This window comes from Heterocephalus glaber, unplaced genomic scaffold (genome assembly GCF_053883595.1).
Source record: "Heterocephalus glaber isolate CG9 unplaced genomic scaffold, H.glaber_assembly_v1.0 deba00000122, whole genome shotgun sequence".
In the NCBI taxonomy this organism is placed as follows: domain Eukaryota; kingdom Metazoa; phylum Chordata; class Mammalia; order Rodentia; family Bathyergidae; genus Heterocephalus; species Heterocephalus glaber.
The window spans coordinates 67,496,426-67,519,309 of record NW_028258138.1 but is presented as its reverse complement, the minus strand read 5'-3'; the positions used below and the strand labels follow the sequence as shown (position 1 = coordinate 67,519,309).

Sequence of the window (22,884 nt, the reverse complement as noted above, 5' to 3'; positions counted from 1 at the left end):
GCTATTTTATTGTTTGCCATCTTTTATTTTCTTATTTCTTCTCCCACAGTGAGCAGTGAGTTCTTTGTAGGTCCAGCCCAGGATTGTTGGCCTGGAGAATGATGCTGAGTGTGTGGGAATTCTCAACTAAAGTTTGTTGAGTGAATACTAAATGAAAATCAATCTAAGAAGAATGTAGTTTGGTGATAGTAAGGAATGGGAAAATCGATTGAAATAGAACAATAATTTCCTTTAGAGTAGGTTTCATAACTAACATTATTTGTCTAAATGGCAGGGTGGCAGCATATTGTCATGCCTTGCTTTTGCCTTGTAATCTCCCAAGAAGTGAGATAAGTAGGAAGTGGACCAGATAAAAATATGCTCTGATGTGAATAGAATGCAGTCTCACTTGGCACCCGCTCCTTCTCTATTAAAGGGAATTTTGTGCAGTTGAGAAAATATCAAAGAAAAATTAGTGAGCTGGACCTAAAGTAATGTTATTAATCTCAAGTTTACTTCTTAAGATCTAAGGTAAAATATTGGAAGGGGACACAAACATACTCTGAGATAAAAATCTATATTCATACAGGCTAAGACAGTGTCACATAGTGTTGTTAATTCATTATCAGTGTTTGTTTACATAAAGTACACTGAATTTGCAAATCAAAAGAAATTTGGAGGTGACTTAGAACAAACGGGTATATTTTCTTGAGCTCAAAGCAGTAATACCCCAGAGAACAAAGTACCCCGAAGCTATGACTTGTATTTGAGTATGATATAAGACATTCTTAATCCAAACAGATGCTTTCCTACATGTTAAGTGTGGTTTGTTAATTTTTTGAGACTTTGAGGAATTATCGAGCCTGACCCTCGCCTCGTACTAGGAACAAAGACTTGATGTAGAAGCCACTCTTTTAATGAAATGACACAGCTTGTGCAGATGAAGGGAAACTGAGGAGGGATTCAGCTCCAGATGTGTAGGAGGAAGTCACAGGGCTTCCTGCCTTGAGGACTGGAAGGAAAGAAACAAACCCCCATGACTGGGAAGCAATACTTTCTCATCCTCCTCTCCTAGTCCCCTCCTCCTGTCTCTTCACTTTTTCCTGCTAATAGGAAAGGATCTGGCCCCAAGTGAACAAATCAAGTCCTTTGGGGCCCTCTAGCATGAGGACCAGTGCAGACACCTATGAGTGAAAAAAATAAGTACTTTTGGTTTAGTTTTGTTTGTTCTTTCTTTTTGGCAGTTTTTCACTGTCTCTTTCTTTGTCTCTCTCATATCTTGCATTTTGTATCTTCTCTCATATTCCTTATATTCTGGCTCCCAACCATTTTTCCTTGTGATTTATAAACAAATAATCAGATGAGTAGAGAAGGTTATTGAGAAGATGCAAGGGGATAAGAGTCGGTCAGACTAGGGGGAGGGCTGTGCACTTCCCTCCAACGACTGACCTTCATCAGTCTTTCTTGATATTGGAGTAAAAATAGCTCTTCAATGTGGGTTCACAGTTGTCCCTGCTCCAAGCCAATCCAACCCAAATCCATACATTGCCTCTGTGTGGGATATCTCATGGCTCCTGAATTTATCAGACTGGAGCTCCACCTGATGCCTATTGTGGTTTTTAACTGCTGGTATGCATTACAACCATGTGGGGTGGGTCTCATGTCCAGGCTATTCCTAAAATGAATTAAATCAGAAGCTGTATATGTGGGACACAAATAGCAGTATTTGTCATTATCTCAGGTGTCTCAGTGGACAACCACTGTCATGCCAGGGAGGGTTTGGATTCATCTCAGCAAATAGACATACAAAACCTTAAGATAGAAATCACTTGGGCTGGGGATTTAGCTCAGTGGTTTCGCCGCCTGCTGTGCAAGCCCAAGGACCTGAGTTTGATTCCCTGGTACCAAAAAAAAAAAAAGGGAAATCACTTGTCATATCCCTTGACATAAAACACCATAGAGAAACATGTTAAACAGCATTTAAAATTCTTAAATCTCTACAAGTATGGGCACAAAGCATGATACCATCAATATACCATGGACAAAGACATAGACCAAGACAGTGATTTTGTATTAAATTACAATTCAAGATATTATTTACTACATCACTTCTTACTTCTCTAATGGAGCTATGCTTGAATAAGAAGAAAAAATGGTTGACATTTCTATAAGGAACTTGCCCAAAACCCTACCAACTTCAAACTTACTAAAACATGAAGTGAGCTGTAAGTGGAAGTATTAGGCAAATTACTTCTGTTTTCTGACCAGTGATGAATTCTAGGATTTGATATTTTTAAACTAGTAATTTGTCTCAGTTGGTTTTAACTCTAAAGTTCCTGTCTATAAAATCAGGGCTCAGGAATCTGATAATAATAATAGATTATATTCTGTTGCCTGAGTTTTCTCTTTTATGTATTTCAAAAACATATTTATTTACTTAAATTTATCATTAATAGACTAAGATAAATAATATGCCACTTTTGCTATAAAGTCGCATAAAGAAGTACTATTTCTAAGTGTAGTGATTATAATTACCTGAGGAGCTGTGGGAATGCAGATTCCTTGTGATTCTGAGGATCCTAATACAAGTTGGGAGTAATCCAGAAACCTTACCCTAAGGGACCCCTTTATGGAGTCAGTGGGAGGACTCCTAATGTGACACATGGAGAAATGACATTGGTGTTCTCAAATTTACCTAGAGTGAAAACCCATTTTCTTTTCTTTTTAAATTTTCAGGGCACTGTGAACTAAGTAAAATATAATAAAAATGAATATGTAAAAAAATCAATGAAGGGAAAATATACAAAATAATATCCACAGTTTTTGTTATTACATTCTACAGATAACAAACCATTCTGTCAAATTGCTGTAAAAATCAGTAAATAATTTTAAAAATTGGCACTTTTCTTTTCTTATTTATTTATTTATTTATTTATTTATTTTAAATTGGCACTTTTCTGTTCTTTAAACCTTAAATAACAACCTCTCCATTTTTGTTCACGATGTGACTAATTCCATGAGATACCAAGGGTAGAAACCAAAAGACAAGAGATCCTTGGTCATTTAAATTTGGGAAGCAGAGAAAAAAAGATTTCCTGTAATAACACATCTTACAATGTCAGCCGTGGAAATGTTTTTGTGAATGCAAAAGAAGGATGTAGCATGTAGTTTTCCAAAAGTTATCCAACCATGGTTTTCTTTATAAGGGCATTGGCTAACAACACTTGAGGACCAGATTTTAGTTGAACACAAGGAAATGCTAATCTAGGTTAACTTTTCTTATTTTACAGTTGAGAAAACAGAAACCTAACAATGTCAGGTGACTTGGTTTATGGTCAAACAACTATTACATTTACCAGCTAAATGAAGAGTTAATTAAATCAAATTCATTTACTATAAATAACAACTTAATGAGTATTTACTATGTGTCGGGTAATCTAATGTGTCTAATCTTCCAAATTGATAGAATAATTTATGGACATAAATTGTCTGATCATCTACTTCAAGAACTCTTAGTTCTAGATTCTCGGCAGAAACTTACATCTTCAATCTCTATGTCCTCTGTTTTATAGGCTTCATTTGTTCTCTCTACAGTTTTTTTGCTGTTAATAACCAAGAACATGTTTCTTGAGTGGTGTTGGCTTCAACAAATTTTGTTGAGATCAAGTAGTTCTTCAATCTAGGAAAAAGATTGACAGTGTACTTGTTTTTGCAATCAAAGAATATTTGCATCTCAGTTACTATAGGTCAGACCACATTCTCAACATTTTGTACATATTGATTTTAGCCTCATATAAAGGGTTTGAAGGCAGTACTATCTTTTTACTGATTCTAGAAACAAGGGAACTAAGGGATAGAAATAAGTGGCCTGTCCAAAGTCACAGAGTTTATACCAGGTAGATCTAGGATTAAAACTCACATAATATGGTTCCAGTTTATGTTATGCCAGGTAGAAGGGTCCATATTTTGCATTACAATCACCATTTTGCTGGCTTCAGGTAACAGGAAATTATACAAGTGAATCAAAGTAATTCAAGGTGGTGATTGAAAGGAGTTTTAAATGTTTGGAGAGATGGTTCTTTTTTTCACTGTAGTTCATCTGGATAAGAGACTCTTTTCCTTAGGAGAGACAGTAAGACTCATGTAAACATAATATCTTAAGATGAAGATAATCCTTAAATATGATCACATCCAGAGTTCTTAATTGCATTCTGAGAGTTTCAGGTTAATGTGAGTTTTCCCACTTTATTTCCCAATGTCCATCTACCTTCACCCCAAGCATACCTCTATAATTCCCATAAAAAATGTACTGCAATTTTCTTAGGATATATGCTATCATACTGAAAGTATCTGTTAGCTACTTTCTTTTTGTCTACAATAGTAGAATAGCAATTTGTGTTATTAGATTTTTCTTCATTCTTCCTAATTGCTGCATGGTATTTCACAGTTTGAGTACAATACACTTTATTTAATAATGCAAATATTCCCTTTATAAACAATGCAGAAACATCTTTGTGAGCTTTTTTTTTAGGAATTAGATTTTCAAGATGTCAACTATAAGTTCAACAGAAACAGGGCTTTGACATTGATATAAGAAGTCAGTACCCAAGGAATGGCTATCAAGGCAAAAATTGCTAGCCACACATGTTAACGTTGTTTTCATAGGTCAGCTTCATAAAGGTAACACGTAATGTACAAAATTTTTAAATGGCATACACTGAATAAGTAAATGTAATAACTTAGTCAACTGATAAAGAAATATTTATTGAAGACTTGTCTACCTGGTGCCAGGCTCTGTGTTGTGCCTAAGGAAAACAGTTGTCAACAAGATAGAGTTTCTTCTTTCAAGGAACTCACCATCTTAAGAGAAAAAAAACAAAACAAAACTAATTAAAATTTATTTCCCTATGTCATTTAAATCTCCTTGAAGGGACAGGCATAACATGGTCTACGATCTTAAAAGGGTGGAGTGTCTACTAAGGCTTTTCAAGGTGTGACTTTAAACTTGAGACCTGAAGGGGAGTAGAAATTACATTTAAATGCTGGGAAGGAGATTGGAAGGAGCTTACAGGTAGGAAAATCTGCAGATGGAAACACAGAATAAAGAACTGTGTGTTGGGGAGAATGGTAGTAGGTTAGCAGTTCTAGAGCATAAATATTAAGCTACAGGATGAAATAGGAGCAACTTCCAACATTTACTAGTGCATCGTCTTTATCTCAGTACCACTCTTTTGATGACATTGACCAAAAATATTTCTCTTTTCTAGTAGCCCACCCATTGCACATGATCCTTTCTCATTTATTCAACATTTAACAAATATTTATTGAGTCATGACCTAGTACAAAGTGATGTTTAGATGTTAAATTAAGATTATACTGGGGGCTGGGGATTTAGCTCAGTGGTAGAATGCTTGCCTAGCAAGCTGGGGCACTGGGTTTGGTCCTGAGCACCAAAAAACTAAAAAACAAAACAACAAAAATTTCAGATTATACTTAACGGGAAAAACATATTCCTAATAGAATTTTTCCAGTAACACAGTTTAAAAAAATAAGAAAAATAGTGCATATGTGAAATTAGAGGCCAAAATTAATGATTTCCATGAAGAAAAATTTTTAGTAGTTTATATTGCACGTGTCAGTCCCAGAAGAATCATCTTTTTCAGGGAAAAAAATTAATCTCTAGATTTATAAAATTAAAATTTAACTGGGATGTTTTTGGCATTGAAATCTTTATAGTTGCCCAGTTAATTCCATCGCTTCATGTGGCAACCCAAATCACAGTTAGCAGATTACTCAAGCATTTTGAAAATATGAATTTTATCACATTTATCTCCCCTCTCCCTCTCATCTCTCCATTCCTTAAGTAGATCTCACTTTTCTTTTTTTAGATCTTAGTAATTCTTTAATTTGCATTTGGTCAAATAAAATATGAAACAATCCTATCACAACAGCCACTTCAGTAATCAAGAAGAAAATATAATAATGGAATGTTAAAATATTGTTGCATTTCAAATAAATGTAATTTAAAATACATGCCATCTACTCCAAATTGTTTCCAGACACCCAAATGGGCATCTAATTGGAAAGCCTGAGGAATATCCCACTGGAGAATAATCATAGAAAACATCAGAAAAGAAAAAAGCTTGTGTAAGAATAAGCAGGAGAAAAATTTGATGGATTTGAGATTTGACTTGGTTAAGTAGTATATTTGAGGTGGCCTTTTAGATTTGTGAAATTGTCAGTGGTGATTCTCGGGAAATTTCTCTATTTTAGATTCTTTTGAGCTTCATGGAAATGGAATATTGATGCCACATTTATAATTATAATTTTATCTAATGCTTTATGGCTTCAAAGCTTAAATGTATTAATTTTGATTGTAATGTTGCTGATCATACTCTATGTATTAGTCATTTTACCATTCTTTTTCTTTTTTTTTCTTTTTTCTTTTTGGTACCGGGGATCTAACTTGAGACCTGGCACTTGCAAGGCAGGCGGCGGAACCACTGAGCTAAATACCTGGGCCTATTTTACCATTCTTAGGAGAAACGATCTGACACCACAACTTAAAGTAGGAGAGGGGTTTTTTTGGTTCACTGTTCAGGGGATTCAGTACATGGTTGGTGAGTTCCAAGGCGGAAAGAGCACTGCAGAAGGGCAATGCAGAGGAAAAATTCTTGCCACATAACATCCAAGAAACAGAAAGATAAAGTAGACAAGGACAAGAATTCACCCGCCCAGGTCACAACCCCAGGGACCCACATGTTCCAAGCAGTTGCCTTCTCCTAACACCATATTCAGCTATGAAACCAGTCACCTAAATGCCCCACCTCTGGGCCTACAGGACCTTTGGGGGATATTTTAGATATAAATCATGACATTTTAAAATCTGCTTTGGTAGGGTGGTGATTTTGTTTGTTTGTTTGTTTTTAAATGGCTGAGTATGTAGCTCAGTGGTAGAGTGCTTGCCTAGCTTTCAGGAGCCCCTGGATTTAATTCCTGAGACTACACACACACACACACACACACACACACACACACACACACTCCTCTCTGTGGTATCAGGATTTTAAGGAGTGAACCTCTTCTTTTTTTTTTTTGGTACCAGAGATCGAACTTAGTGATTTTGTTTTATTTATTCATTCAAAATTCATACTCCTGCTGGGGATTTAGCTCAGTAGTGCCACCACCAGCCTCACAAATGCAAGGTCCCGAGTTCAATCCTCAATACCAAAAAAATAAATTAATGTAAAATAATAAAATTCATACCCCTAATTCTTTGCACATAGTAAATTTTGATAAAAATTTCTTTCTCATCAAAAAAGATTCTGAGGTTTTCACATTAATTTTATTAAGATAGAGCATATTGTTTTGATGACAATTGGATGTTAATCTTTTATCAATGAAAGACTGCAATATCTTTTTTATTATTCATTAAATTGGTACATTTTAGGTATACAGTGAGATGATATTCATCACTGGGAAATTGTAATTATATATGATATATCTTGGTTCTTATTTTTTCCCCATTTCCCTGCCTTCCCTTCAACCCCTCTGCCACTCCCTTTTTATAAAGATTTGTTTCCATTTTTTCCATTTCTCATATTTTTTCCACTTCTTTCTTTCCTTTCCCTTACCCCTACAACTTCCCCTTCATCTTCTCCTTTGGACCTTTTCTTCCTATTTCACATTATCTATTATACATTTTTGTCTTCATTTACATTTTCAGTTTCTAACACCAGAGAAACTATTCAGTATTTACACATGTGCATCCTATTTATTTCACGTAAGATCACAGTCTCAATGTGCATCCATTTAGCAATAAATGTCTCTACTTTATCATTCTTTATGGCTGAGTAGTATTCCATCTTATTTCTTGCTTAAATTCTTTTATTGGTACATTTTAGGTATACATTTACATTTATCATTGGTTGCTTGTACCTGTACATGATATATCTTGGTTCTTATTTTTTCCCCATTACTTGTGTGCCCTTCCCTATTTACATAGACTTTGACTTCTTTATCTAGTCACCAGTTGATGGGTATTTTGCTTGTTTCCAAGATTTACCTATTACAAACTATGCTGATATAAACATTGGTGCACATATATTGGTATACTATGATGCTTTTAATTCTTTTGAGAAGAAACCCAGCAGGAGAATAGCTGGGTCAAATGGGCCCTCTAATCCTAGTTCTTTGAGGTATCTCCATACTGATTTCCACAGTGGTTGCACCAGTCTACACTCCCACCAACAATGGAGAAGGGTTCCTTTTTTCCCACAACTCCAACAGCATTTGTTATTGGTTGATTTCTTCATAACAGCCATTCTTTCTGGAGTGAGGTGGAATCTCAGCATTGTTTTCATTTGCATCTCTCAAATGACCAGTGATGTTGAACATTTTTTCATATGTTTATTTCCTGTTTCTACTTCTTTGTCTGAGAAGTATCTGTTCATTTCAGATGCCCATTTTTGGATTAGGTCTTTAAATTTGGAAGGTATGATTTTTTTAAAGTTCTTTATAGATTCTAGATAGTAGACCTTTGTCTGAGGAACAGCAGGTGAAATTTTTTTCCCACATTGTGGGTTGTTTCTTCACACTGTTGGTGGTTTCTCTTGCTGTGCAGAAGCTTTTCAGTAAGAAGAGATCCCACTTCTTGATTCTTTGTGCTATTTCCTGTGCAACTGTGGTTTTGTTTATAAAGTCTTTTCCTACACCAATGTCTTTAAGAGTTCTACCTAACCTCTCTTCCAGCCAATTTAGTATTTCTGTTTTAATATTTAGATATTTGATCCATTTTGATTTTAGTTTAGTGCATGGTGAGAGATATATGTCCAGTTTTAATCTTTGGCAATTTGAAACCAAATTTTTCCAGCACCACTTATTAAAAAGAGGCTATCTTTCCCCCAGTGGGGGTGTTTGGCTCCTTTGTCAAAGATGAGGTGTCTGAGTGTGTCTGGAGTTGTTTCTGCATCTTTTAGTCTGTTCCATTGATCCTCAGGTCTGTTTCTTTGCCAGTATTCATGCTGTTTTTATCACAGTAATTTTGTAGTATAGTTTTAAGTTGGGAATTGTGATATCCCCTACTTTGTCTTTATTGCCAAGAAATCTTTTTGCTATTCTAGGTCTCTTCTTGTTCCAAATGAATTTTTTCAATTGTATTCTTTATCTTTGAAATATGCTGTTGGAATTTCAATTGGCATTGCATTGAATCTATATAGCAGTTTTGGAGGTATGACTATTTTCAGTACATTGGTTCTTCCTACCTAGGAGCAAGAGATGTCTTTCCATTTTCTGAAATCCTCTTTGAACTCCTTTTACAGAGTGCTGTAGTTTTCAGAGTAGAGGTCTTTTATTTGTTTTATTTCTTTTATTTCTTTAGATTGATTCCTAGGAATTTCATTTTTGGGGGATGCTTTTGTGAAAGGAGTTGTTTCTCCAGTTCCTCTCTCAGTGAGTCTGTTGTTTATGTACAAGAAGGCTATTGATTTTTGCATGTTGACCTTGTATCCAGGTACTCTATTGAATTTGGTTATTAAGTCTAAAAGACTTTTGGTGGAGTTCTTGGGGTCTTCTATATATAGTATTATATCATCTGCAAATAATGACCATTTAACTTCTTCATTTCCTATTTTTATTCCTTTTATTTCTCTCTCTTGTCTAATTGCTGTGGCTAATGTTTCCAGAACTATATTGAACAGGAGTATTGATAGTGGACATCCTTGTATTGTTTCTGATTTTACTGTGAAGGATTTCAGTTCTTGACCATTTAGTGTGATGTTGGCTATTGGTTTTTTATATATGGGTTTATCAGGTTGAGATAAAGACCATCTGTTCCACTTTTCTGTAGGATTTTTATAGTGAATGCGTGTTGGATTATGTCGAACACTTTTTCTTCATCTATTGAGATGATCATATGGTTTTTGTTCTTGGCTCTGTTAATATAATATATTACATTTATCAATTTGTGTATGTTGAACAGTCCCACCTCCCTGGGATGAATCACACTTGGTCAGTGTGTATGATCTTCTCGATGATCTTCTGCATTCTGTTTGCCAGTATCTTATTGAGGATTTTTGCATCTATGTTCATTAGAAAGATTGGCCTATATTTCTCTTTTTTGGTTGGGTCTTTCTCTGCTTTTGGGGTCAAGGTGATGCTTGCTTCCAGGAATGAATTCGGAAATATTGCATCCCTTTCAATTTCACTGAAGAGTTTAAACAATATTGGCAAAAGTTCCTCTATAAAAGTTTTATAGAATTCAGCAGTGAAGCCATCTAGACCTGGGCTTTTCTTTGTTGGCAAGTTTTTACCTACCTTTTCAACTTCATTGATTGATATTTGGTTGTTTAGAATTTTTAGGTCTTCTTCATTAATCTTTGGTAATTCATATATATCTAGAAATCTGTCCATTTCTTCTGTGTTTTCAATCCTATTGATGTATAGGTTCTCAAAGTAGGTATTGATGATCCTCTGAATTTCTGCTAGGTCCATTGTACCCTTTTCATTCCTAATTCCATGGATTTGGGCCTTTTATTTACTTTTTTTTTTGATAAGGTTGGCTATGGGTTTGTCAATTTTGTTTATTCTTTTGAAGAACCAGCTCTTCATTACTTTTTTTTGTATCATTCTCTTAGTCTCCATTGCATTGACTTTTCCTCTGATCTTTATATTTTCCTCCCTTGTATGAGCTTTGGGTTTGTCTTGCTCTTCTTTTTTTAGAAGTTTGAGGTTCAGCATTCAGTTGTTTATTTGAGCTTGCTCGTTTTTCCTAATATGTCTGTTCTCTGCTATGAATTTTCCTCAGAACATTTCTTTCATTGTGTCCCATAAATTCAAATATTTTGTATTGGCATTGTTGTTTAATTGTAGAAACTGTCTTATTTCTTCTTTAATTACTTCTGTGACCCATTGGTTGTTCCGAAGTGCGTTGTTCAATTTCCATGTGTTTATGAAATTCTTGTGATTTCTTTTGCTATTGATCTTCAATTTCATTGCACTATGATCTGATAATATACAGGAGATAATTTCAGTTCCTTTTCACTTACTTAAATATGTTCTATGAGCAAGTATGTGTTCTATTTTGGAGAATGACCTATGTGCAATTGAAATGAATGTGTATTCTGATTTTGTGGTGTGGAACACTCTGTAAACATCTGTTAAGTTCATTTGTTCAAGAGTTTGGTTGAGTTCCAGTATTTCATTGTTGTTTTTTTTTATCTAACTGATCTATCTATTGTGACAGTGCGATACTGAGGTCGCCCATTACCATTATATTAGTGCTTCTTTGATTTTTTATGTCCATTATTATTTGTTTTATACAGTTGGTTGTAGTATTTGGTGCATATGTATATTTGTGATTGTCATCTCTTCCCCTTGGATTGTTCTTTTACAAGAAGGTAGTGACCTTCTTTGTCCCTCTTAATTAGTCTTGGTTTGAAATCCATTTTGTCTGCAAACAAGATAGCCAATCCTGCTTTTTTTCAGGTTTCTGTAACATGCAGTACTGTTTTCTGCCCTTTAACTTTTGTTCTATGAATTTCTTTTTGAATAAAGTGTGCTTCTTGTATACAGCATACTGTTGAATCTTGTTTCTTGATCCATTCTGCCAGTCTATTTCTTTGGATTGGTGAATTGAGACCATTAACATCATGGTTATAACTGATATGTATTGACTTATCTTTGTCACGACCTTTTCTTGTTGTTGGATTCCCCCCACCTTTGCATTTAATTTCTTGTCTTGCCTGATAAATGAATTCTATTGGGCTTTGTGGTGTTGTGACCCTCACTGTCTTTTCCCAGGACATTGTTTAAAATTTTTCGGAGTGCTGGCTTTGTGTTCCTTGGGTGTTCTTCATTGTGAAAGTATATTATTTCTCCATTAATTTTGAAAGATAGTTTTGCAGGGTACATCAATCTGGTTTGGAGATTCTTTTCTTTTAGGGCTTGAAATACTTCACTCTAGACTTTTCTTGACTTAAGGGTTTGAGTTGAGAAGTCTGCTGTGATTCTGATGGGTCTTCCTTTGCATGTGATTTGTTTCTTTTCTCTAACTGCTTGTAATATTTTGTTCTTCTGTTGGGTTTATTATATGTCTAGGTGTAGATTTTTTTTATCATGGCTAGGTGGAGTCCTATATTCTTCACTTATCTCTAGGTCAAGTTCTTTTCCCCCACTTGGGAAGTTTTCTGCTATTACTTCTGTGAGCAGCTTTTTAAAAAAAATGTCATTTGCAATATATTCTGTTTCTTCTTTGACTCCAGTCATTCTTATGCTATTCTTCTTTGCATTACCTAGCAGCTGCTGAATTGATTTGTCACGATCCCTTGGTATTTTTAAGGATTCTTTCCTTTCCTGGTCTTTAACTGCCATCCTATCTTCTCTATCTGATATTCTATCCTCACATTGGATCATTCTGCTGCACAAACTTTCAGTGGAGTTTTTAATCCCTGGATATATGTTTAAATCTGTTTTATGGATTCCATTTCTTTCTTATGCTGGGAATCCATCATGTTTCTGAGTTCATCTATTTTTCATCTGTGTCTTCTCTAGAGTCATTAATCATGTCTTTCACTAATGTCACCACCTCTGTTGTTATATGAGAAATTATTTCTGACTTCATTTTTTTCCAGATCCTCTTTTGTTGCCAGTTCAGGGAGTCCAGGTGTTTGAGTTTCCAATTGTTCCATCTCACTGCCTAGATTTCCTTTCGGTGATCTGGAAGTCTGAGTTTGCATCTTGTTTAACTGCCTTCTTATTTCTAGTTTTTGTTATTGTTGAAGGATTTGGTTTAATTTACTACTTGTAAATTGCTTATTGCAAGTATCTGTTTGGCTAGTACTTAGAGCCCTTAAGGAATGGCTACTTCTTGGATTATCTTCCTGGTATAGTTGGCCTTTGGGTTTTGTGTCTATAATGGTCTTTAAGTGATCTCAGTCCTGGTATACCAGTAAAGATTATTGACAAAGCAATCATATCACCTTGCCAAAGTAATACAAACAGCAAGAACAATAGCATCAAACACAGCTTAGAATATCACAAATTGTGGTAGCTATTATTCTGACCCCTTTAACTGCATAAACTAGACTTGTGGTTATATATCAAAATCAAGGACCCACCAGAAATATGTTTACAATTAGTAAACCCTTCAATATAGTGGCTTTACCCTCTGGAAAGAAGACTTAGCAGGAGTTAGGGGTGGGATAGAGAGATAGAAAGAGAGGTTAAGAGTAGGGCTAAAGGACACAGGAGGATCACACAAACTTTGGGAAATTAGTGAAGACAGGAGAAAAAGAGTGAAGGAAGGAACAGAAACAAGAATGGAACAAACTAACAACAACAGGAAAACTAGAAACTGTATTCACATTCTTTTAATAATAAGAATAATAAAGAAAATAACAGAATATTTGGACAAAAACAGGTGCAAGAAAGGAGAGAAATGAAGAAAAGAAGGAAGAGAGGAAAAAAAAGAAGAAAGAAAAGGTTCTCTTCGAGGTGTGACTTTGCTATTGCCGGTATCCAACGTGGACAACAGTGTGCAGAGCCCAGTTCATCAGTCTCAGTAAGCCACCAGTGAGATTCAGGCTGGTTTCTGGCTTTGAGGTCAGAATTGAGCTCCTTGACCTTCTGTGGGTTAGAACTCTACAAGGTTCTAATGTAGATTTGAGCCACCCTTCCTCTGTAGCCGGTCCAGTTTCTGTAGGAGGTGTTGATCCCAGCAACTCATGGATTACATGGATTGCTGTAATCTGCTATGTCTTCTCTCTCCTAATGGGCTTCAGTTTTCAACAACCAGCCCTCTCTTTGCCGCCTACCACTGTGCCATCTTCCTAAACTCATGGCAATGATACTCTGACCCCAGGTGTTTCTGCTGCATGATTCCTGATCCTTGGGGAGGCCACAAGTCTGGAGGTCAGAACGGGAGCAGAGGCTACACATTAAAAGTATCTTAAAAATACTTTCTAGTATATTTGAGTAGAGACTTAAGGCCTGACTTGCCACCAACCTTCTCCATCATGGTATTTTTATTAGATTAGTTCTCTTCTACTTAATAAAAGAGAGATAAAGAAACAAAAGGAGAAATGGGATTAGTATAAAGCTTAAGGAAAACAAGATGGCCAGATCCTTCAGGCATAAAATCAAATGTGAAATACTTGAAACTATTAATAAGATAGTAAGCTGGATAGGAGACTACAGTTACATACAGATAGGATATAATCTATAAGAAGCTGGGTGAAAAAATGACATGGGAAGAGGAAAAATAAACTACTCCTATCAGCATGGTATAATAAAGAGTTGTAGCATAGAAACATATGCTACAAAAATATAGTAAATTTTGGTTCTCTCTCCGTGTGTGTGTGTCTGTCTGTCTGTCTTTCTCTCTCTACTATAATCTATTACTAGTAGAAATACACAGTCTAGTTACTGGGCAAAGACTGTCCCCAGAAAACATTAATTGTGAGAAAAACACAATTGATATCTCAGGGAGAAAGATACAGTAGCATGGAAATTAACATTCTATTCTTCAGGAAGAGAATCCTCTACAAACACCAAAATATCTCTTATGTTCCTAGAAGCCAAATACAGGGATTCTTAAAATGAAAGAACATACATTTGAACTCAAGTTAAGGAAGTTTATTTAAATAAATGTCCTAATTTTTTAAAAAATTTAAATAGGAATAAATGAAGAGAACCTCATTAGGGTTTTGGTCCTTTCTAGAAGAATTAAGCATCAGATGGCATGAAAAATATGTATCATTGTAGTTAATATTTAATGAAGTTTAAACTAAAATTTTTCCTTATTTTTGATCATAAAACGAATCAATTAGAATTCCAAGAAAGCCATGCGGATGGCAGTAATTCTATTCATGGGATGTGTGAAGGATGTGTGAATAATGCTTCTCCCAAGAGTAGTAAAAACCGAGGGCATAAATTTTGGAGAATTAGAGGAGTACAAGAAATCAAAGTATATTTAAAAGCACTTAATTCATCTACATTTTTTTCCTGAGGTAAAACAACTATGTGTTTTCAAATGAGGAAAGGGAAGCAGGACTTGTTAAGTCCATGCTGAGTGCCAGACCCTGGGCTGTATCCCTTATCTCTATTATCAGTATTAGAGTAACAAGATATTATATGGATCTAACTGGTTACTAGATACTCTTTTAAACATTTCACATGTGTTAATTCTTTAGTAGTTATGTTAACATTGTTCTTATTTTATAGATGGGGAAACTGAGGCATGGGGAGTTTCAGTAATTTGTCCGAGCTTGGAAGTGGTAGGGCTGGCATCTAAAGTAGGCAATATGAAATGCTACCTCTGTTCTTATTTATTTATTTATTTATTTTTGGGGGGTACTGGAGATCAAACTCTGGACCTTGCGCTTGTGAGGCAGGAGTAAGAACCACTGAGCTAAATCCCCGGCCTCCTCTGGTCTTATTTAAAAGACAGGTTTTCATTACTGGGTGCAGAATGCTATGAAACATACAGAATTGAGAAATACAGAGACAAGATTGCCAATCAAAATAAAAGTAGCCTAAAATGATGAAAAAATACTCCTTAACAAGGACTTTCTAAAGCAAGCCTGACATATCTCTATTGGTAATAAGTCAATCTTTTGTGTTTTTTCCACATGCAGCTTGCCTCTTGCTAGTGTGTGTGTGAGTGTGTGTGTGTGTGGGGGGGGGTCCGTGTTCAATGTTTACACTATTTTGTCCTTCAAAGCTTAAAAGATGTTTTCAGGATTTTTTCTTCTCTCCAACATAGAAAAACAGAAACTTATTATAGAATAAAGGTTTTATTTTAATGATATCATTCACTAATTGTACAAATTTGATCAAATTATTTATACTTTCCAAGTCTCAGTTTTCTTGCCTGTTCCCTACTTTTCAAAGATATCACAAGAGAATTTGTGAGACAACATATGTATAGTTGTGGCACATCACAGAGGCTGTATACATGCTATGTGGAATCTTCTTATATTCTACAGTATATAACTCCTTAATCTTTAATTCATATGAAGTAGTAAACTCCAAAAGACATTCTTATGTAATAATCTGATATGTTCTAACAGTATATTTCTCTATTGTATCCTATCTTTTTTACTGTGTTTCTTGTTCATATTATTTAGCACCTTTTTTGAAAACTATGAAAAAGAAGAGTTAAAACAATAAGTTTTTCTTTAATTGACTTTTGCAGATATATAGAAAACTGACATCTCCAAAGACCAAAGTGGAAATTCTTAAAAGAGTAAAATCATTAGCTAATGTAAGCCTTGGTTTTCTTCTATAGATTTATTTATGCCATTTCTACCTTCTTAAACCACAATAAATAAGATTAACATTGAGGTTATGCATAGCAGGACAAATGATATATTTGGGGGGCAGCTTGACCATGAGCCAGAAAGACTGTGCATGGAAGCACAAAAGTTTTATGGTTATTTAGTTATTTTTTTTAACATGATAGGGAAAACTGATGGAGCCAGTTCTTTCCTGTTCGAGAGCTATTCTAGGCTACACTGACTTTGTAATTAATGAGTTGGCATTAGATGAATGAGAAGCTTTGTTTTTAACCTTTGACTTACAGGTCATATTTCTATCTACCAAATTGTCTATTCTGAACATTATAATTTTATTTTACACCTATGTGGGATTTTTGGTTAACTAGTAATGTAAGCACACAATCAACTCTCATTTTGCAGAGGCCAATTATTCAGTCTAATAATTAGCTGGGCTATTTGGTTTTAATTTCTCTCCCTTCCTGCCCTTTATTGGCTATTCATCAACAAATCTACCCCTAAAGAAGAGGGAGGAGGTGGAGAGCTTATGTGAATTTCACATAAAGTGGTTGGACTTGAAGATTTGAAGATTGAATAGTGGAAAATCAAATATAAGGCTAAAGTGAGATTATATGTCCAGTGGAGTTTATTTTTCCATTTGAGTACTGAAAATAATATGCAAAAATCTCACTTAGTATTTAAAACCAAATTCAGGGCCAGGGATGTAGCTCAGTGGCTCCATGCCTGCCTCGAGAGTGCAAAGTCCTGTGCTTGATCTCCGGTACCAAAAAAAACAAAACAAATTCGTAGTTCCCATAACTAAAAAACTTGAAAGACTGGTATATCTGTGTGTCTGTAAAAATATATATTGTAAGCACTTTGTCTCCTTCACGGAATCCTTGTGATGCTGAAGTTGCTCTGTTCTCGTATCACTTCTTGTGGATATGCTATTTATAAACATAGCTCAGGTTCATACCTTCAGGGAAATTTTATTTCATTCATCTCTGCTTCTCTTCTACCTACAATTTGTCCTACAGTCTTTAGGAACAGAGCCCTGCTGCTGAACAAGTAAATGAATGAGTGATGAGTGAACTTGAAGGAACAATATTCTAGTACAATTTGAATAGCTCTACATAGCATATATGTGGTGTCATATTCTTACTATCACAAGCTGGGAAGCTGACTCTGTCGTATTCTGATAGCAACCACAGTCCTGGAAAATACACTCTCCAAGTAGCAACCTTCCACTCAAGTGTTCTGTGTAATTCAACAATGCCTGTGATTCATTAAAGCTGGCTCTGGATGCACAGGCCTGGCATTCGGAGGAAGCAGACAAAGAATCCATCAAAAGACTGGAAACATGTTTGCAGTTCATTGCTCATCTTGCAACATTGCTGCCAGTCATGTCATTATAGTGATGGGAGATTTTGTTCTTTGTATAGCACCTACAACATTACTTTAGAAGCTCTCATAATTTGATTGTCAGAAATCTCTGGGAAAGATTGGTATAGCATGGCCAGGGACACCCCAAACAAGAAACAATGGTCAGACCTCTCCTGTGTAGGGTTCTCCTCTTCCTCCATGTGACCCATCTCAGGGGAGGATCTGTACCAGGGTCAGACCCAGTTATTAGTGCTGACCCTTCAATCTATAAGCTGATTTTCATTTCCCTTCCTCTGTTAACTTATCGAAAAGAAAAAAGGTTATGCTGAAGAAGAAGAGAAAAAGAACTAGGGGAATTTTGATGTGGTATCAACTTAACCATTGCTGTAGCTATATTCAGTGTTCTCTTAAGGTTAGGAAGGAACCTTCACACACACACACACACACACACACACACACACACGCCACTGTATTTATGTTCATTTATGGAAACTTAGTCTTCCTTGAGCATATGAAGGCAACATATGGAGATGTAGCTGCTTCCGTCACATCCTCACTGAGGAGTCAGACTGATGAAACTCCTGTTGTCTTTTCCCCCAGGAGAGTGGCTTGAGACTGGGATTTGGGTTCCTGGTTTTTCACCACTGTGGAAACTCTAAGCCTTTTCCACATGCTTGCCAACTGTGGGTTGTAGGCCCAGGTCCAGAATAAGACAAGGACTAGTGTGTGCTGGGTGCGGCCACTTTTCAGTCTCCTTCCCCACCTGCTGCTCAGCCCTCCCTGAATCAGTACTTAGGACCAGAATAGCTTTGGTGCTAGGACAGCACCAGCACAGTAACAAATACTGCCTCATTTCAGTATGATGAATGAAGAGTTTTAATGAAACTGGCCCAAACTGCTCTGGCAAGCTGCCTTACTTTTGTATTTTAAATGGGAGTGATCCATCAGCCCCATGCATCCTCTCTGTCTCTGCAGTGCTCCTCCGTGAGCCTGCCTTGCCAGCCTTCCTCCTGAGCTTGCTCTCTCTCTGCTTCTCTCGCTTCCTTGTCCTTTGGTTCTCTCGTTTTGACCAGTGAAGTGGCATCCTTTGCATCCCCCTGCTTCGTGTCACCTGGCCACTGCTGTTGCTGGTGCTTTGAGTGAGTGACCACAGAGCCCAGTGCCTAAGCCTCCCAACTCCCTTCTTTCCAGCCCGGGATCCTGGCATGCTAATGGTGGTACCATGACTGGCGGGTATTAATTACACTCACTGGCTGCTCCTTCATTGGACTTGCCTATCTCCCCTGAGCAAGGTTCTAAATCAATCTATGATGCATGACTTTGAAAATATTGGAAAAGATAAACAAACACTAAAGGGGAAAAAATTCCCCCAAAATAATATATACAAACAAAGAGGAGGAATGACACCTTAATCATGTTGGCTGGTAGCACCAAGCAGCTGAACATTTTGCTCAAGTGGAGGCTGAAGTGTTTGTATTTATTTATTTGTTTGTTTATTTTTAGATGATTTATTCTTGTTATTTGTTTCATCCAAAAATGGCACAGAATTATTTTTCTTTCTTTTAAGGAGCTGTTTAAAACAGGGAATGTGATGAAAAACGCAAGTGCAATCTGCATAGTTGTGTGAATGATGATAGTGAGACTGGGGTTTCATTAACCAAAAGTTTCGATGAAAGGAAGAGATCAGGAAAGGGGGACAACTATAAAAGCTTGAAAGCTCCGCTCTTGGTAGAATTTTTCTATAAAATACGATCTTCTGAGAATCATAGACTTGAAATACACTCTGAAGCATTTTTTAGGCTACATTTTCACTAATTCTGAACCATCAAAAGCATGGTAAAAATATATATCCCTCAGGGTTTCTGGAAGGATTACATGACATAGTGCAAACCAAAATATTTTCCAGGTCCTGAAATTATGCATATCTATGCTTATAATATGGGGACCTATTACTAACATACATCCATCGGAACAGTCAGTGCTGTTTATTTTGTTTCCGTAAGTCTGCGTGCCCTGTAGCCCGGTATATGCTCTGAGGCAGAACTTCGAAATAGAGGAAGTTACTAGTGTCTTTCATAGACTTTACCATTTGATGTGGGAGCAAAGTCCACTGAGGCAGAATAAGGTGATGTAGTCATCAAGTCTCACCACAGCACAGCAATGAACAGGAGTTTCTGCATTTGGGAAAGGCTTCATGTAGAAAGTGGGACCTCAGCTGGGCCTTGAAAGAGTTTCAATAGATGGCAGAAAGAGAGTGCCATTAAAGAATGCGGTTGTACAATGAGCAAATCAAATGGAGAAAAGACCTCAGTGTGTTTGAGGGATGCAGTGTGTAGGACAGATCCTTACACAGGAAGATCACAACCTTGTGCTACAGGAGATGCCCACAGCTATGATGACTGGCTGTTTTGAGAATGTGTAGAAAAGTGTTCAAAAACTCCAGTCAGCAGAGATCTTCCAGTAACATAGTTATCTGTGCAGTTTGTTTTGTTTGCCTGTTAGAGTAACTACACCTGGGTTCCTAGGAAGACAGAGCATGAAGAGACAGGCTCAGAACTCCTTTGTTGTTCTGTTACTACAGTAGTGGTGAATTTTGTCATTTCCAGGTCTTGATATGATGACAGAACCATTTGGGTCTTGGCAGCTTGACTCTATTGCCTGCCACTGAACCTGCCATTTGCCTCCCATCTCTTTCTCAAGTGCTCTAAAAGGCAGGTGCCCAGGGGGCCATGGAAAGGAGTAGGACATTCAAATTGGTTTCAGAATGGTTATAGCAGGGAGGGGACCAGAACTTAATTTCAAAGGGATATTAGTGTTCTTGAGATGACATAAGAAAGTACCACAAACTAGATGGCTTCAACCATCGAAAGACATGGTCTCATCATTTTGGAAACTAAAAGCTGAAAGTCAAGCTGTTAGCAGCATTATTTTCTTCTGAGGCCTGTGAGGGAGCATTGGTTAGTTCCATTCTTTTTTCTTAATTTCTAAGGGTTGTTTGGCAATCTTTAGTGTTCCTTGGCTTGTAGACACACCTCTCCAATCTGAGCCTTCACATTCACATGAAGTTCTTGGGGCAGGGGGAGTCCAATTTTACCTACTTTAGGACACCAGTCTTTTTGGAGTAGAGTCCCATCCTACTCTACTATGACCTTAGCTTAACTAATCACATCTGCAAGAACCCCATTTCCAACCTGGTCCCAGTCTGCGGTATTAGGAGTTAGTATTTCAACATATGAATTTTGAGGAAACACATTCAACCCCTAACAGTGAAGATGAGCAGTAGTCTCTCACTCTGGTTATTCTGGTAATGAGACTCATTCTTTTTAGCAAGAGACATTATTGTGGGCTCACTGAGTAATTTGATTTTTTTAGTAAACCTTTTGTGGGAAGTAGAAGACAAGAAGATTGCTCAAAAAGCCCCTTTCTTTGAATCCTCCAAGCTTGCTATGATGGGATCTTGTGTGGGAAAGGGATATACCTTTGTGTTATATTCACAGCAGACTACAATCTCACCCAGGCAGGCTCACCAGAAAAAGAATTTAGTTCTTTATACAAGGAAGAAATGGAAGTAAGACAGGAAGAGCTTAATGGAGGATGAGAATGATCCCTCCCTTTCTGCATGTAAGAAGATAATGCTAGGTTCCTTTCTCTCATTTTGGACCCACTGAGTTACAGCACCATACCTGACCATAGCCTTCTCACACTCAAGGGAGTGTATTCTAGATATGGCAATAGTAATGTGGGAAAAAAAGAAGCATGAGATTTTTCAAGACATTAAAATTGGAAAAAAAATGGTTTTGAGTGTGCTTTGTATAAAAATATTTTCAAAGCACATCTTACCTATTGAAAATAACAGTCAAAGAACATGGCCAACATTTTTGTGGTTTTCCACCAGGCGATAATCCCCCCAATAGAAAGAAGAATAAAACAACCTTGAAAGTATCTTTCTAAATAGCCCCCCCAAATATTTGTTTCTGCCAAAATCAGGAAAATTAACTTTTTTCCCCTTTGGAAAACAAACACATTGGTCCATAAAGTGAGGTTTCAAAAGGAAAAAAAAAGTAGCTTCTATCACTTATATATTTATATGTTTATACATTTTAAGCTTGCTTGAAGGAAGGTAAAGACTTGGCTGATGATAGATTTGATTATTTAGATATTGAGAAATAGAGTCCTATACAGACTTCTCAGACCATTTCCAGCTTGAGAAATTTTAGAACATTAAATCCAAATGGAGAGACACAAGCCAATTCTCTAGACTCCTGTAAAGCTGTTAAAAACATGCACTTCTCATAAAAGAGGCAGCTGAAACCCCTCAGAAGCTATATAGGAATTACTATTAACAAGTGAGTATTCTAGGATCTGATATTGCCCAGGCTCTGGAAAGTGCCAGTTTGATATGTCATCTATATGAGATCCTACTCTTGAGAATTTTTTATGAAAATTGTCAACAGCTTTACTTTTAATGTACCAAGAAACTTAGTCCTATGGTGTAGAGTTTGAGGAAAAAATTTACCTCAAGTTCAAATATTTTAGTTTTTTATTAAATATACTTAAAGTATACACCATAAAAACTTACTGATTTTATACAATTCATATTGTTTTCATTTAGGGAATTAATATTTTTTTAGAATAATTACTATATCCACTCATACCCAGAACTTTCAGTTATTAATAGCACAAAAGTTCCTGAAATGTCTAAGGCAGAATTGTCAAGAAGAGAACCTAATGTTCAACCTCATTTAGCCTAGTTCCTGTTCCACCTTATCTGACTGTTTAACACATGGTACACCCTTACTCATTGTCTCAGAACTGGGCAAGGAAAAGGAAGACATAAGGTTGTCTTTTTGCCTGAAGTAGACTTGAGTTGCCCTTGCTCTTTGCAGAAAAATATATTGATAATTCCCCTTACATTTATTTAGCGTGATATGTTCAATCCCACTCCCCATTGATAGGAGAAAACTGAAACTCTCTCAACTTTGCAAACGTGTGTTTGAAAATTTCTAGAAAATTCACAGCATCCATAATGGCATAGTAAATCACCTAAGGACCAATGCTGATTTCTGTTTTGGGCACAGTCTTCCAGAAAACATCCATGAGCAAGATGGCAATTCTGCACAGCATCACTTATACCATTACGTGGAAAATTACAGCCCTAACAAAATTCTCCAATCTGTCACCATATTGAATTTTGCTGTCTAAAATCAAGACAAACTGATAGGTATCTGAGAGAATTAGAGGGATGAGAGTG

The 22,884-nt window shown here is 36.4% G+C and overlaps 1 protein-coding gene and 1 pseudogene across 2 annotated transcripts in view; both read left to right on the top strand.

Moving 5' to 3' along the window:
- Nucleotides 1-22,884, top strand: part of Lsamp (limbic system associated membrane protein) — a 2,156,433-nt gene that overhangs the window by 451,808 nt on the left and 1,681,741 nt on the right. The gene's annotated exons all lie outside the window — the stretch shown is intronic.
- The window catches only part of LOC147830465 (dnaJ homolog subfamily C member 14 pseudogene), a 190,292-nt pseudogene that overhangs the window by 89,758 nt on the left and 77,650 nt on the right, over nt 1-22,884 (top strand). The window contains exon 2 of the transcript XR_015452873.1: nt 1-22,884. This exon is cut by the window's left edge and continues 86,290 nt beyond it; it is cut by the window's right edge and continues 77,650 nt beyond it. The product of XR_015452873.1 is annotated as a dnaJ homolog subfamily C member 14 pseudogene (transcript).